At 28.9% G+C, this 17,751-nt stretch overlaps 1 protein-coding gene and 1 long non-coding RNA gene across 2 annotated transcripts in view; one reads left to right on the top strand and one right to left on the bottom strand.

The window, feature by feature from the left end:
• LOC146528376 (uncharacterized) overlaps positions 1-17,751 on the bottom strand; it is a 55,444-nt gene that overhangs the window by 25,175 nt on the left and 12,518 nt on the right. The window lies entirely within an intron of this gene.
• Positions 7,318-8,639, top strand: LOC146528377 (uncharacterized). The gene is made up of 3 exons (XR_014879111.1): positions 7,318-7,842; positions 8,039-8,182; positions 8,341-8,639. It is a non-coding gene; the product is annotated as an uncharacterized LOC146528377 (long non-coding RNA).

The following is a 17,751-nucleotide window of genomic DNA, read 5'->3' as shown; positions in this document are numbered from 1 at the left end:
GTAGTCATGGAAACAGAAATTAATAATAACATAGTTCACACGGGTGAAACCGCGAGCGGGCCGCTAGTATTTAATATTCTCATTTCTCCGTCATGTGTGAAGGCAAAGCGCGGCGTTGAACTCCACAAATCGACCCGCAATGCCTCCAACATTCAGCGGAAAGTGGGCAGCGGAGTGTCTTAACACTAGGCCCCCTCTGCCTACTCAGCTACATGCGGGATACAGTGTGAAGCACATACATTACCTAAATAGTTGGCTTTCTGCATGCACGTGTTTACCATAACAATTCAATATGAAAAAAGTGACACCAATTGTTAGCAATAAGTTTATTGCATAAGCATGTTTATTTAGGAAAACAATAGATATTCGACCACACATATCGCCCGAGTCGCATTTAAAACAATATTGAACCCAGCTGTGAATTCTTGCTAAAATGGCATTTAATCTTTGTTTACTTTAAACAAACTCATTCTAATGAGAAATATATTTAATTTATATCCTTTTTTTGTTAATATATATCTTTACATTTCTGTTTACGTACTTTTGTTGTATTAATAGTTAAATTTTAAGAATGTACAAAGCAAATACTTTTTTACATATAAATTTTACTTTTACTTTTTCACATATATTTTTTTATATAATAATCCCTTTGATGGGATTCAACCCACAACTACTTACTACCTGTACTTATAATAACGCCATTCTTATGCCACCATGATGCAAAAATAGAAAAGCCTAAAAATACTGTTAATTTTAGCTTGTCCATAATATTGGAAATTAATTTGTAAAACACATGTTTCTAACTAAATGCTATTATTATCTACTACCTACAGTATTTAACATGTCTAATAAATATTGTAGGTACTAGAGTATTAAATAGAAATGTTAAGAAAACATACTGTGTTAAATCGATATTTTCTAAAACACATTACAAGTTCATTTTGATTTAATAGCCTCTACCATACTCCGCGTATAAAATGTAAGACACGTGTGCTGAGGTTAATGGCGGGCATCTCGTTACCGATTTACAAATTGGTAATTCGAGTATGGAAAATAACAGAACATTATGGAATAAGTAAGAAATTAATATTTTATTCCAAATATAGTTATTATTTAGAAACCTTTGTAGTGTAATGTATTGAAGTTTAGCTGTTTATAATTATATTTTTTGACATTTCACGGTGATTAATAATATGAAGAAACCATTTAAAGTTAGTTTTAATTATGTAGAGACTGTTGATGATAATTGATTTTATTTGAATAGAAAAATATATTATTTCAATTAATGCTGCATATTTAGTATACCTACCAACTCATAAATATTTTTTTATTTCATTCTCTAACATTGGTAAAAATCTGGAGATACTTTTTTTTTTAAAACAATTTAAAATGTACCTACCTATAAAGCTTTCACAATTTTTAAGTAATTATGTATAAAAATTACTAAAACCTTAATATGTTAAACGAAATTATAAGAAATTCTGAAACTAGATATTTCAAAGCTCACATGGGTAAGGAGTCGAACAATTAGTGCGTTGCTCAAGTAATGACGGTACGACTCGCCCGTGTAATGAGATATAATATGAGACCTCGTAGCGCTTAGAACAATGCCGTTAAAGTTAGAAGCGATTTTATTACATTTATTTATTTATTTGATTCTAATATTTATATTTAAATTGAAAATATATTTGCTTATTTAAATTGTGTTGGTAAACTTTACCACGTTGCTTTTATATTTTTTTTATGGGTAAAAAGATTAGATATAAAATCTATATAGCTTCTTAAAATATTATTTTGACAACAAATATAAAAATGTTTTTTTTGTAACAGGGTTTTCCATTGGTTAATGTCAAAAATATAAATCCCATCCTTAAAATATATCTCTTATTTTCAAAGAATATTACTTACTTACTTTTACTTACTATTATAGGTATATATATTGTTCATATATTTAGTTATCAGTGATATTAAAACGCTACCAGCTTTATCTCTACACCATCTCACATAATGATATGTTTCTCCGAGGTTGCCGTCAAACGGTAAGGGTTGGCTCACATTGTATTGTTACAAATGTGTTATCTTATTCTACAAATTAGTTTCGTTATTTGTTGTACGACAACAGTGTGGATAGTTATGAAATTAAAAAATATTTTTTGATGATAATAATAAATAAATATTGTCAAAATTAATTTTCTCGTGCAGTTTAATAAAGCTGAAATTTTAAATGTGAAATTGGCATAAATCCAAAAAAAGAAGAGTGCAAGTATCTAAATTAAAACAGGTAGTTTTTTTTTTATTATTCAATATAGCTTTTAACTCTATCTCTAGATTCTATATTATACATTTACCACTAAAGCAATTATATAAAAAAAACAAAGGTCCATAAGTCGATAATATATATTTATCTATTTATAAGAATTTCGAGAAAGAAGACGAAGAGAATTTTAACACAAATATCATATAATACCTTATTTATCATAAACTAAGGTTTTTTACAACAATAATAGTTTTTTTCTTAGTATTATGCAGCCATCGTTATAATTGCAAAACAGAATGATTCATTTGATTTTAAATCATTCGAGGGAATTGTATGGACACTCATAGCTACCACTTAAATTTGACATTTGCTTACTTGGACCGCTTATTAATAATGCATATTTTTATTATTTTTATACCTTCAGTACGATAACAACGGCACTTAAGAAAAAATAAAAGTCAATTCTCGTTGCTGGGTAAAGGAGCTAGTTAATTTTAATATGTAGGTACCCATATTAATTATATACTGTTACATTAAATAAAATGAGAATTTTATTATTCATATTAATGGTCATTATAGTCTATTAAAAATGTAATCATGAGTGAGTGAGTGTTTTGTTTTGTATTTATTAAATGGTTCTTGTAATAATTGAAATATTTTACCGTAGGTAGTTACTGTTGTAAGCATTTTTACCCGACTTCTGTAAGAAAAGGAGGTTATCAATTCGACTGTATGTTTTTTTTATAATTATGTCATAGTTATTCTCGGGATAACATAATAAATATTTATATTTTATATGATACAAATTTCTAAGGATGTACTTCAGAAAAGGATTAAAATCTTATGGAATAGGTATGTGTTTCTTTTTAAATAACTCTCATATTTTTTTAACAATTGATCGCATATATTTTTTAAATATATTAGCAGTAGACAATAATAAAATACAAAAAATTTAATCGGCACAAAAAAAAAGTTCTAAGTATATTTATAATCTATAATCTTGGTACAAAAAAAACTACTTAACGTTTAGACATAAAATTTAACATAAGATAAAACATATACAAGAAATAGTTTTTTTACCTACTTAACTGGTTAATTTTAACACTGACAAGTCAATTAGGCTCTAAAATTATTTAAAACGGTCAGACACGATATCGCGATGTTATATTTTATATAATAATTACGAAGCGGATGTAAAACATACCGAGGCAGTAGTTAGTTAAGTTTATGATTGTATTGTGATGCTTAGAAACATGCAAGTATTTGTGCTAGAGAGTAAGTTACAGGACAGGCACGCGTTAGACTTGTGTTAGCATGTTCCAAAGACATAAATGAATAGTTAAATTTAATTATTATGTTGACGCATAATATAGGTATATGTATTTTTGCTAAAATAGCGGTAAATAAGGAGAGATTGATCACGTGGTTCTTCTATCTATATACTAGAAAGGCGAAATTGTGTTCAGTTAAAATAATAAACCAGTGTGTACGAACAGTTTACTATTTACTATATAAAACGGTCTGAACCTAAATTTTTTCTAAGTTCTAATTTTATTACATTTGTTATTTACGTCAAATTTAAAACTTATAAGTACGATGGAGTCTAGACGCGCAAAAAACTAAGACGTACTTAGGCGTAAAAACCAAAGTGGATAAATATAACAAGACGGTAACATTAAGTAATTAGCACATAAAAAGGACCTATTAATTAGATTTCTAAAATGTAGAAAAATCGTTTTAAAAAAATAATTGAAACACATTATTCATTGATTTCTAATAAAATTTATGTAGAGCCTGTTGGAACATTGAGAATTAATGGTAAGAGTTTTTTTAAAAAGACTTAAAAACAAATCCTTATTTCGGTTTATTTTTTGCTAATATTTAATACTAGAGACGAGTTCGCGGCTTCGCCCCCTTATACTAAACAATTAAATATTTATTTTCTCATCTGAATTACTGATCTATCTACAATATCTACAATATTCATATATTGATAGCTAAACAAAAACTTCAACTTCAACAACTTCAATAAAACTCATTTAATAGCAATTTTGTTGCAGCAATTTTTTATATTTATGAACCGATTGAAATAAAACAAAAGCTAAAATAGAACAGTGAAAACTGCATATAAATCGGTTTCTGAGATTAGCGTGAACAAACTCACAGACAAACAGACAAAAATTTTAAAAAATATTGTTTCGATTTTTATTTCGTAAATATAGTCATAGCTCTCATACATATATAGAGATATAGTCGGGAAAATTCTCGCTATAGTAAACAAGCAAGATTTGTAGAATGAGATCTAGTTCTTACAAAGTAAATAATTGCTCATGTCATAGGTACATCTTAATTGTTTCTACTTAAACGGTGGCTAAACAACGTGCGAGTCCAATTAGATGTAATTAATAAATCAAATGTCAAGTAAATTCATATTTTTTTTTTCCCAGTATCGTTTTTGTTACAATGTATCCGAATTATGTTCTGACCTGAGATTGTACCTGAATTAGTCAACAGACAATGTTATCTATGGAAAATTGTTTGATTACTTATATAATGGTTACTTATATAACCATAAAACAATAGCTGTGTTATAGTTAAATAAAGTAATATATATGAAACTAGCAACGTAATCTATCTCTGCCCGCTTAAAGTTATTGGTAAAACTATTATAGGCATATTATATGAAAGCTTTACACTACTACTAATTACTAGTCTATTTATGTTTTTTCTGATATGTAAGTACCTAAAATTTTCTCTAAATCCTTTCAGCAACTTTCGCGTAAAAGTGAAACAAACAATAAATCTCACAAATAATATTAGTATGAAGAAAGTAGGATTATAATTTTCTTTAATTTTACATTATAATTCTCTATGCAAAGGTAAGCAAATAAATTAAAATAAAATCACATGATAGTAGAAAATTTACTTTAAAAAAGATATGTATTAGCAAAACAAAAATTATTAAAATTTTAAACGAAAAAAAAAATAGCAAGATAAACTTTTTGCACCGATATAATAACCTAATGTAAATGGACACTTGTAAGTTGTAAGCGACTGTCTAACACCGATCGATCGCAACAAGTTCGCAAAAAGCGTTATCTAAGAACAAGATCGAGCTCGCCCGAGGCGTATTATTAAAGCGAGTTAAGTGTATAATTGCTTTAACTTGTCTGTAATGCGCGATATTGAATAATTAACAACTTGTCTAACAACGAAATTGTGGGTATAATTTTTTTACTTGGATCTACCTCCTTTCAAAACAAAGTAGCTAATATAATTTTTTAGTTTCACGCTCTATCCCGTATATAGCAGGGTATGCAGAGGGAACTTGGGAATCTAGTGATAAGACACTACGTTCCCATTAAAATACTTGTGTTCCTATAATATGTGAATTGATGTATTACAAGATTTCGCTAGGTATGTAGTAGAGCTTTGATAAATGGCGAGACTCAATGACTCTAAATAGATACTTACATATTATCAAAAGTAATATTTTTACACAAAGAATAAGCACATCGACCATCATTAAAGATTATACGGGTAATACGTTAATACAAAAATATATTATACAATTTTACTAATTTATTTAGTTCTATGCTACTCAAAACATTACCTAACAAAAGTTTTGTTGTTTTTATCCAAATATTAATTTAGAATATTTTAGTACCACTTGATTAGTTCTGCTAAGAAGGATCACCTAAAATTATTTTTTAACGTATAAAGGAACAACCAAATTAGTATTTATTATTTCCTTGACATTTTTTGATATGATATCATAGCAGCGAGGTGAAAAAAGTTTCAATGAAAATCAATACTTATGTATTATGTTTATTATATAGAAGTTTATTATTATATCTTAGTTTACGAATATAGTAAAAAAGTTGTTTTTTATAAGTCATGGTCAAAATGTGCTAATGCCTTTTAGATTCTAATCCACACGTGCAAATACCAACACTATACGTTTCAGTACTAATTATAGCAAAAAATACATTTAAATATGAGAATCAATGAATAAAAATATATAGACAAGCCATAGATTAATTTTACATCAATATCTTTTATTAGTGTTCTGAAGTAACCTCTCAAATCTTTTCATATAACATATAAGACTATAATTAAGTATAACATATAATACAGTACAAAGATAATTTCAAAGTGTTTTATATATTTGAAATTTGAAAAAATCTATTAAGTCACTTTCAACTGACGTTTCGATATTAATAATAATTCTACGAGACTCAAGTACCGAGTCTACTCTAAGATTGTTTATGATCCACTATTTTTAGGTGCCTTTATCAATTGAATCATCAATCAATCAATCATTTATCAATCTGTTTGATTGATGAAGTATTTCGCATAAATAATACAAATCTGCATTTCAAGTATTCAATAAATTAATTATACACATTCATATTTTGTTACGCCTGACTGTTGTATTGCGGAGTAGACTGTCGGTGGTTTTGATTCAGGGCGTTGAATGTTTATAAAAAATATTATTGCTTTTATTAAAGTATCTTAGCGAAGTACCTTCTACTATATATATAAATTACTTGATGGTAATGTGGTAGTCGGTAGTCAAATTAAAAAAAATAATAATCTAAAAGCGATTAAAATTATTACATACAATATTAAATTAAAATGTAAAAATTTTATTTGACGCAATACACGATATATCGCTTTTAAATATTTTAAATATATTGTTGCAACTTCTATTTCGTTTTTGAGTATTAGGTGAAATTAAGGAATATAGATTAAGTATATAAAAATCTTCAATAATCATTGTACAGATAATAATATTTTTTTATTCTATTATGTAAAACAAAAAGGTAATCTGTCAATGTCACCATACTTATGTTATGTTTTCACATGACCTTTCGGTCAATGTGAAATTTTATATGTAGCTGTTATAAAATCGTTACCAAACATCACGAATCGAACAAGCCTAAAGTATCTACGGATGTAGTCAAAGATTTTTTTAAATATTTAACACTCATCACACGTCGTTTAATAGTTTTCAATACTTGGATAAGCGTTATCATTGCCTCTACGCCTTACGCCCAATGTTAATAATCGATCCTAATCCATAAATTGCTACCATAGATTAAAATATCAATCTATTTTTTGAGTTTAGCTTGCCAATAACCTATCGAAGTACTTCATTTTCAATCTTTAACTTCAATCTATCGTTGGGAGGACTAACTGGAGATGAAGAGGGAACTTTGTATGAAAGTTACAGCTTGTGCGTGCCAATAAACGATCTGTCCATTTTGACATTACGTTGGATAGCAAAAATGACAGCTAATTGCGATCCGACATATTTTGGGGTTTACTTTATCATATCCCCGGATTGCAAAATTGCATTTATATTATATTTGATTTTTAAAGTAAATAAATATGTGGAGTGACATTTCTTCGAGTGATAGTAATGATAGTGTTATGTAGTCAGTGTCAGCAATTACAAATATATGCAGTGAGCATATAAAAATATATCAAGAGAGTGCTAAAAACTTCTATCAAGTTGGTGCCTTTCCTGGAGTTATTGCTGCAATTGATTGCACTCGAACACTTATGTGTTTAATCGCCATGTGAGTATTATTAAGTTATAAAAGTTTTCTTTACAAAAGCAGGCAAATTATGGAAACTTTTTTTGTATACTTAATCTCAGTTACTAATTACCATTTCATTTCTTAATTTGAGCTCTGGGCCTATTAATTTCAGTTGCTGATTTTCCAAATTACTATCTCATATATTTGTAAAATAATATTTTATATTTTATTATAGGCAGCAAAATGTGATGCAAGACATTATGGTAATCAATGGAAATAAAGTACCAAATAGACCATATTTATTAACACAAGTTCTTAATCCAGGTACTAAAGCAAAGCTGCAAGCAAGCATATATTAAACCAGGAACATAATAGAAAGGTATTATGTTAACCTAATATTACCTATGGTATGGAAAAAAGGGGACGGACCATATAAAAAAAAATCTTATTATAATTTATTAGTATGATGTGTAAATAGTATTAAACTTATTAATATTCATGAATTATATACCTACTATAGAAATGTTATATTTTTAGAACATTTGCAAGATAATTTCATATTATGGCACTCCATTTGCAGAGATCTTAATTTGGAGGAAGTACCAGGAATGGAAATACCTTCATGACATGATAGATAATGAGGACAGCGCTGCAATATAAGATATCACAGAAAGGACGTAAATAATTGTTTTATAAGATGAATAATTATTCAAATATTTTATATTTATTAATTACTTAAGTGAGAAGATTGTTAGTTAATCATAGTTTTACTTGTTTTTGGGGGTGAATAAGGAAAACAAGGTGTATTGTAATTTTTTTATTATTAAACAAATGTAACCTATTTTTTTATTTGTCTCTTTATATAAATATTTCTTATTTCTTAATTCTAGCTTGCTCCATGTTTAGTAATTTTATCAGTTTTATTCTCCATACATTTCTTATAAGCTACAAAATATTTAGTGAATTTCTTGCAATCACTGTTTTGTTTTTACTGAAAAAAATAAAGTATTTATTAGTTCATTGTTCAATAAAGCATTCATCAATATAAGTTAAAATAATAATCTTGCACTTAATCTCAAATTTTATTCTTTGTTATCCAATGTAGCAATAAACAATATGAAATTGAAATAGCCAAGCAAAACGATATTAATATTATAATGAATTCAAAAATTCTATAGAGGCTAACGCCTTTATATAATTTTTCGCATGTATATTTAAACTTAATAAACAAAATTATGAATACATACGATACTTACCTTACTATGCCGGACTCCATTAATTAAATTAAAATAATTATCTTTAGTTCAGTTTAGTTGTAATTTTATGGCGTTTCAAGTTATGTTTAATAATTTATACATGAAAATAAGTTAGGAATAAAGTATCTTAAAAATAACAATTAATTATTATATTATAAAAACATATGCTGTCAAAATGACATGTCCAAGTTCCATTGTACGCACCTAAGCATATTGCATTAAGTTTTAAAAAGTGTTTTAATATTATTAATTTTTATTCTTTTTTAATATTTTGGGACTTAAAGATTTATTATTTTATTAAAAATAGTTTTTATAGGACTTTTATAAGTAATAATAATTAATTTTAAATTTAATTTAGCATATATATTAGGATTTTGTTAATTAAAAAAAGATACGTAAAACGAAACTATCATTACCGCAGGGAGGGCCCTGCAATCCACTTTTGATGATAAGTTGACATTATCCGGAATGGTTATTGGCATGCAGGTTAGAGATTGGATAGATATGTCGAACATTCCAAGATGGACGTTAACTGGAGATCGGAGATACATTATTAATTTCGGGCGTTAGTGGTTTTAGAAAAAAATAAATATATCATTTTCGCTGCAATATAATAAAACAATAATTAACATTTTAAAATAAACTTATAAGTATGAATACTACGTAAATAAGCAGCCAAAAGTTTAATACAAAGCTCTACAACTATTTTTTTTGTGATTTCTTTTAAAAACGCTTAAAAAACTAATCGACATTGTAATTTTGGGCATCACTCACGTCCACGTCCATTCTTTTAGAAAACCAGTTCTAATACACTAAACAGTGTAATTCTCTCCACTAATAAAAACATCAATCTATCGCGCCGATTAGGACCATCTCTAAACCAATAGCTTAGGGCTTGCGCACACTACTCGCTTAAAGCAGTCATTAGATAAATAGGTTTATGGTGATTAATATATAAATATATAATTTTTATTTCTATATTTATTTTGTAATATAGGATCTTCACCCCGATAAAAAAAATAATGTCATAAATAAAAATTCTTGTGAATGAGAATCGAACCCACAACTACCGGATGTACCTATAGTCGAAATTTTCAAGTTATTTCTCTTCGAAGATGCTGCCAAACACTATTTATGAATTATTAAATCAATTTTAAATATCTTTACAAGTTAATCCTATTTAATAGCTCTTTTCTAATAGGAAGGAAGCATTGCCTTGTTTCTTTTAGCTGGAGAGTCTGTTGTACATTTGATATTCAGTTTTGAACTCATAACTTAGACTTATAATAAATAATAATTTATTAGGTTTCGTAATAAAAATTCTTGTTTGCAAAATTTCATTCAAAAGTTTTAAGGAGCTTTGGCGTGGTTCTGATAATTTCGTATTTTTAATTTTTAGAGTTCCTTTCGTCCTTAGTTATATATTTTCAAAGTAATTTTAGCTTTTTTGTAAATACATATGTAATCAACACATGATCCAGTTATATTATAAAGAGCTTACGGATCCTACTAATGTTTATAAATTGGAATGTAATTATGTTTACATGTTGACGGATTTTTCTAACTACCTACTGCTATGTGCGGGATACAGGTGATGCTAAAACTGAATTAAGTATTTTGTCTTGATAAAATAATAGTCAGATTCAAAATGGTATAGGATATGGCTACCTAATCCTAGTTGTCACGTTATTTAAACATAGGTAAACTGTCAATGTGATATAATATATCTTAAAAAGTCTTTGGCCTTCATTTTACAAACGATCTATAAGCATTAAGTAAGTAAGTATATAATATTTTCTAAGAAATCCAAGAGAAATTTTGTCATAATTTATAGTCAATTTCCTTAAGTAAATCTGCAGCATCATTGCCATAATAAATAAAGTTTTACATAAAAATGTATATTAAACGGTATAATTAATCAACCATATCTTTCACTTGACAAAATAAATCAAGATAATGCAAATGAACATTAATTTAATCAACGACCTGATAATTTAGAAACTTTATTCTTAATATATTCATTTATAGTTCGGAATTCGTCCAAGTCACGACGTTTTTATAGCAAGAAATCGGCGATCTCCTTAGCGGAACTCAACGCCGCGCTTTATCGGTTTACTAGAGCGAGTAAATAAAAGTATTTTATTCCTCAGAGTGAGAATAAAAGCCAAAACCGTTGCTATATCACATTTGTTTCATCAATTTATTAAAGCTTCATGTTTCTAAACAAGACTAACTCTTAAATACATATTTACTGTTATACAAATTTAGTCGTAGACATACCTATATAAAATAAATATTAGGAGTATTTCTTTGAAATATGTATAATCTAGATCTAGATCTAATTTTGCATACCGTAGACAATTTATAAGTATACCATGAGATATAGAAACGATTATATTCATACGACAAATTCCATCGATTTGCAATACTTGTTCTATTCCACTTACCACTCCACGTATTTGGTTATAAAAAGTGACAGCCATCGGAATTCTTTCTAGTTAAAATAGTGTTAGATATATGTAGATAAATACTTATTGAGTTTTAGGCACTTATAAGAAACTAAAAATATAAATATTATTAAAACTCTATTAAGACTTTCTGCCTTCGAAGGTCCAAGCTTAGTAGAGATTGTCATAAAGGGACTATGCCATCATACATTTAAAATATTAATGTGTATAGGCGACAGATATAATTCGTTAAACATTAATAAGCAGTGTTATATTAATTAACACGACTAAGTTACGACAATTAACACAATAACTTTTAATAAAAGTTCATATAAGAATCATAAGCTAACTAACTAAATATTAGTTTTAACAAACTGAATCAAAAATCGTGCAGCAACTGTACTACTATTACGCGACGATTGTGGGCTCGATTCCCGCTCGGGGGAATCGAATCCACAACCGTCGCGTTAACAATCACACTTCGTGCCCCTGCACCACTGCTGGTTTCTAATTTATACTATATTAGTATTCTCTAGTTATAGTGGATTACCACTATAAGAATAAGGAGTTCAATTTTAGATAGTTGTAAAATCGAAAGTGGGAGCCGCTTCGTCTCGGGGGCCGCTTAATCGTACTTTAATAGCTGCGGCACTTTACAAAGAACCTGCGTCTCTCCAATGGCAACCATCGTGTCGGAATTCGGAAGCGTTTGTCACGCCGATTGTTTTATAAATATATCTATGAATATTATATATTATTTCATTATTTATATTTAAAGAAATATTATTAAATGAAACATTCTTCTAACAAAAAAAAAATAACATATGATCATTTTGAAAGAAGTTAGTAACTTGAAGTTTATTTCTTCTATTTCTAACCAAATCCTGTGTACGCTAACCATGCTACGCGATTTTTAATATTAAGATAAAAATAATAAAAACTTCCAAAAAATATTGTAATGATTGTGGAAATTATATGAAAAATCAATGCAATATGCATAAATGCAAGAAATCTTTATTTATAACACGTTGTTAGTTAAACGTAATATATTTAATTATTCTAAAAATAGCTTTTATTTAGTTTTGTTAACTATAGAATTTGTCTCGCATTGACACTGTGTCGACATCAATGAACAACGCTACAATGTGAATAGCAGCATTATAGCAGATGAGCTCGTGTCTAATCTCGTACTTTTATTTTCATTCAATAATTCTATATATTTAAATCGTATATAAATATATATGGACTTAATCGATTTTCAAAAGAATTTTAAATTTTCATTTCGTAAATATAAAGTATAAAAGTATTTGCAACCAATATAATTTAGACACAGTTAATTCTACTTCATATAACATCATAATATTTTTACGCTTATTACATTTAATAGCAAAAACATGCATTTAAAATTGATTCAAATAAACAATACAATTACAAATCTGCTTAATGTGGAAAAATTGTAGTAATATTATGTGAAAACACAAATTAAAGTTATAGAATAAAAATTTCCATTATTCCTTCAAATTTGAAATCTATTGAATACCGATTTTCGAAACTCATCTAGTATAATTTTTAATTTCCTTGCTAAGACGACTAACACCCGCTGGTCGTCATAACCAGCCAGTACGTGACCGCGGCTTCTTTGATGTAAAACCTTTTTTCTCTTACCTTAAAGGTATTTTTTTTACTTTTTTCTTTAATTTATTTTTGTTATTGGTTACAATATCATCAGGCGGCTACCGGGCGCGGGATCTAAAGGGTTAATTTAGTTTTATTTATGCAAAATAAGTGTAAGATTTATTGGAACCGGGGTGGCCCGCCTAAACTGTTATGATCTCGTAATAACAGTTATTTTTCACCTTAATTTCGCTAATATTATTTTTGTACGTTAACATAATTTTCATTAACTTTCTGTGTAGGTTTTTTTGTGAAGGTATTGCCAATATTCTGTTTGATAAAAGGGAAGTAGTATTCACTTGTATTAAAAACATAATCTACTTAGGTTTTTTTTAATTAATAAATACTTTTGTATTGGCAATTTGAAATTATACACCTAGATAGGATTATTATCCTCTTATAATTTTACAAATGAATAGTTATTTTTTGCCATTAAACCATTTAATGTAATATTAGTATTCACAGTATTGTTAAACAAAAAAAAGAAAAAGGCAACTATAAAAATTGTAAGTTATAACCAAAACTAATTCCCGCGAAGCGCGAACGCGCGCCGTCGCCTCGTGATAGCTATTATCCTATAGAAAGACTTATAGGTAATAACTTTGAAGTCCAATATAGTTATTGTAAAAATATATAGTTGTTAATTATTTATACAAAATAGTAAATAGTTTTCAATTTCAACTATGTTCATCGGAAGTAATATTGTTCTTTAAAAAACCAGTAAAATAAATAAGAGATGATAATTAAAAGTTTTATAGATTTTTAATGGTAGTTTAATCTTATTTATTTTACTAATTAGAATGTTTATAAAAAATATTTAAAAAATGTATATCAATGAACCCAAATTAAAATTTTAAAATAATAATTAATGCGTTGTTGTGGTAGATAACGATATAACTTTTACCAAATGTACAGAAAAAAGTCTAATTGCTGGTGATTTCAATGTTAATTATATGTTAAATATCGTTGAAAATACGTGAAAGTTTCTACTGACACAGTTAAAATAGTCTATGAGGCGGCGAATTATTCTTTCATCACATCAACATTTCTTACACCGATAAAGATCTTTAGGTGTGTGAACTTAACACTATACATTACATTACGACACGTTTAAAGCCTACCGCGATGGCACCCATGGAGGCTTAGAGGGAGAGGCCCGAGGCGGGACCGAGACAGAGCGCGTCTTAAAGGCGGCGGACGCCAAAGGCGGCGGCGAACGCTAATTGGAGAGTACAGTAACTTCAAAGCGCGCCGACTACAACGTTTATATTAGGCAGGTACGGTCGGTCACAGGTATATCTTCGTATTTGTATGGGATTTTGGTCTTTATTATTATCAAAATAAGGGCTAAATGAACTGTAACGAATGTTGTGGCTCACTCCTGCGCAGATTGATTAATTTCACCGATCCGCGCTAGGCAATTAGTACGCCTTTGTTGAGGTCACCGTAGACGATTTGTGTGGTATGGGCTTTTGATAGGACTCATAGGACGTGTGTATGGGGATTTACCAGTTAATCTAGTGTAAGGTAAGGCAGTTCGTTCAGATGTTTCAGTAACATAGTTTACAGATTTCAATTTAGATTCTATAACTCAAGTTATTTGAATCAATATAACATTTGTACAGATAATAATTATTTTGTAAATACTTTAGACGTCTTAGAAAGCAAAGAACTTTGTAAACGCATGGAGGTTAATACATAACAATAGGTTATACGTTAATTCGTTCATTCGTGCTGTTAACTTACACCAAAGGCGAGAGTCAAAATGCGTGTAACTTTGCTCTAAACAACAAAGAGCTGACCGCATTGTGTCTACCTTCATTTACGGCCATCACCGTGAAGTGTTGACACTAAGTCCCGATTTCCTACGCATTCGTCTCGCCAACCCTTAGACTATTAACAATATTAGTATTTGCTGTACATGTGATCTTTAAGCTAATGGAATACGTTCCAAATTAATTAATCTTACATTAATTAATGTTTTTCTAAATATACTTATATTAGCAGTTCGCGTGATTCTTATGGAAAGTAGCTAAAGCTGTTTCATATATTATACGATTACATTTGTAGAAATGCAAACAAAATTTTATTTGCAGTCACAATAACGCTTATTACAGGGTAAAAGAGTCTAAAATGTCACCTAAATTCGGTATCACACGTCTGTGATAGGATTAGAAGGTTTGGTATTAAAGACCCCGGTAATTGGATTACAGCAATAAGATAAAAATCTTTAGTATTGAGAGCGTGGGCGGTTAAGTCACAAAACGTTTGTAAAATTCTTTAAGCTTATAAAGCAATCGACTTCAAACTTTAACGTTTACAATTAACACAAGGATAAACTTTTAAAGTGCTATGCAAGTTTTGTATGAGATTTTATATTTATTTGTGGTTCCATTACATTTTATTGGTACAGACGTATGACAGAAAACGATTGGCCGTTGTGGTGCTGGGGTATTGGTGTGTGATTGTAAACGCGACGGTAGCGGGTTCAATTCCCACTGTTGAGAATGAATTTTATCTGTTATTATTGTTATTTCTCAGCTCTGGTAAACAAAGTCAACAAGCAATGCCTCAAAAATTCGTCGGAAAGTAAGGAATAGAGCGTCTTAACACTAGATTCTCCTCTGATAGCCCTCTGCCTATCTTGCTACATGCGAGATACAGCGAGAAGTTAAAAAAATATATATAAGCTATGATTCATTTTTAATTGTTTAGCATTTACTTACTAGCATTAACTTAGTCTGTTAATTATAAAACACGAAACAAAACTGCAAAAAAAAAAAAAGAAAATCTGCATTTACACGCATTCCCCCGCAAAGCGCTTCTAATTCATAATAAGTGGTTGTCCGAGGCGAGTATCAAAATAAGTAATAAGTAACAATAAGATGCGATAGATAGCGGCCCCGATGAAATGGCTCAATCTCGCTTGCCCGTGCCGTGCCGGGCCGTGGACCATTTACTTTTATTTTAATTGTTTTGTTTACTGGTTGCCGTTTCGATGAAATCAATTTTAAATTTATTTAGATTTTACAAGGAAGCTGGGAACCTAGTGTTAAGGCACCTAGACAAAATATATTTAGTTCATATGGAGGCATTTATTAAAATTCGATTTTTGAGTACCTACCTATTTACCTAATAGATTTGAATTTGATATACCTACCTACTTATTTGATTGCAAAAAAACTTGATTTATTTTGAAGAAATGGAAAAGTCAATCCAATGGCATTAGAAAATGAAAAACCAAAGAAGAGAAAAAACAAAGAAGACAAAAGAGAAGTGACGATTATGAAAAGATTTATGTAAGTGTGTTATATGGTAGGAGATAGACTCCCCCAAGTGGGTGGCACTGAGAAGACTACCACGAATTCTTTTTAAATTCGCACTTCATTCTGCAAAACATCGCATATACATAAGCTGTAACCGGTTCTCCACATGTTACTCCGTCGGTGGTCGTTCAAACACGACTAAACTAATTGTGAGGCATTAACCTTATAAGCTTGGAATAATGAATAAGTAGTTTTTTATAACACCAACTAGTCTCGAGCTAGGTAATGTAAGTTGAAATTGTTTTAGATTGCCGTCTTCAGAACTGACAGACAAATGTTGCCTTGGGTATGAAATGAGCTATTTTTTTTGCTATTGAGACTTATAGTTGCATGTCTTTCTTTTAGTAGAAAGAAAGAAATCATAGAAAATGGTCAATTTAGTTTTCGAACGAATAAGATTGTTGCACATCCTTTAACAACAAATATACTATTACTAAATGTATTTATGAATTTCCTTCAAGACATATATGGATTAGGTATGTCCTATATTGATATGTCCTACCTATAGGTACCTAATAATAATAAAATTAATCATATAACCCGAAGAAAACATCATGAAATGGGAAAGCTTAAGATATAATTTGAAATAAAGGAAATTAGCAACACAATATTTGTTTTACTGGAAATATGAGGTTTCATATTTAACATTAACTAACTAGATTGAGAGAGGCGCAAAGAATAGGTAATAGTAATTTATTCAAAATTGTCTAGAAATACTTAAAAATAAACTACTAATTCTAACTATATTTATAATATTGAATTAAGGTTACCTCTAGCCTACCTAGCATACCTTTAGGTATATAGGTAAGCTTAAAGTTCTATAAACATAAACTTACATACACAAAGTTTAATAAACAAAAGCTCGATACGATTGGTATCGATTCTAAGAATTATAGCAACCCAAGTTAGAAGTGGCCGTTGGTAGCAAAGCGCGACTAAATTTACTAAATACAGCACATTCAATCACAACTCGCGCTCGTTTAATTACCGCGTTCGTGTTATACCTACTAGCCACTGATTACTAAGACTTAAGGGCTCTACACACAATCTACGACTTACTTATGAAAAAAGCTATTAAAGAAAAATAGGTAAAATCTTTGTTAAAAGAATTAAAACAGCAATTTAATTGATTATTTTAAAAAATCGTTCCTAGTACCTAATACTAAATTAATAACTTTAAAAAAATAATTGTACCGCGTGAATGTTTTCAGTCATATAAAATTTGTAAATAAACCCTATTTCATA

This window comes from Heliconius melpomene, chromosome 19 (genome assembly GCF_056956725.1).
Source record: "Heliconius melpomene rosina isolate 202511_hmr_F chromosome 19, ASM5695672v1, whole genome shotgun sequence".
Classification (NCBI taxonomy): Eukaryota; Metazoa; Arthropoda; class Insecta; order Lepidoptera; family Nymphalidae; genus Heliconius; species Heliconius melpomene.
This window is presented reverse-complemented; position numbering and strand designations above follow the sequence as displayed.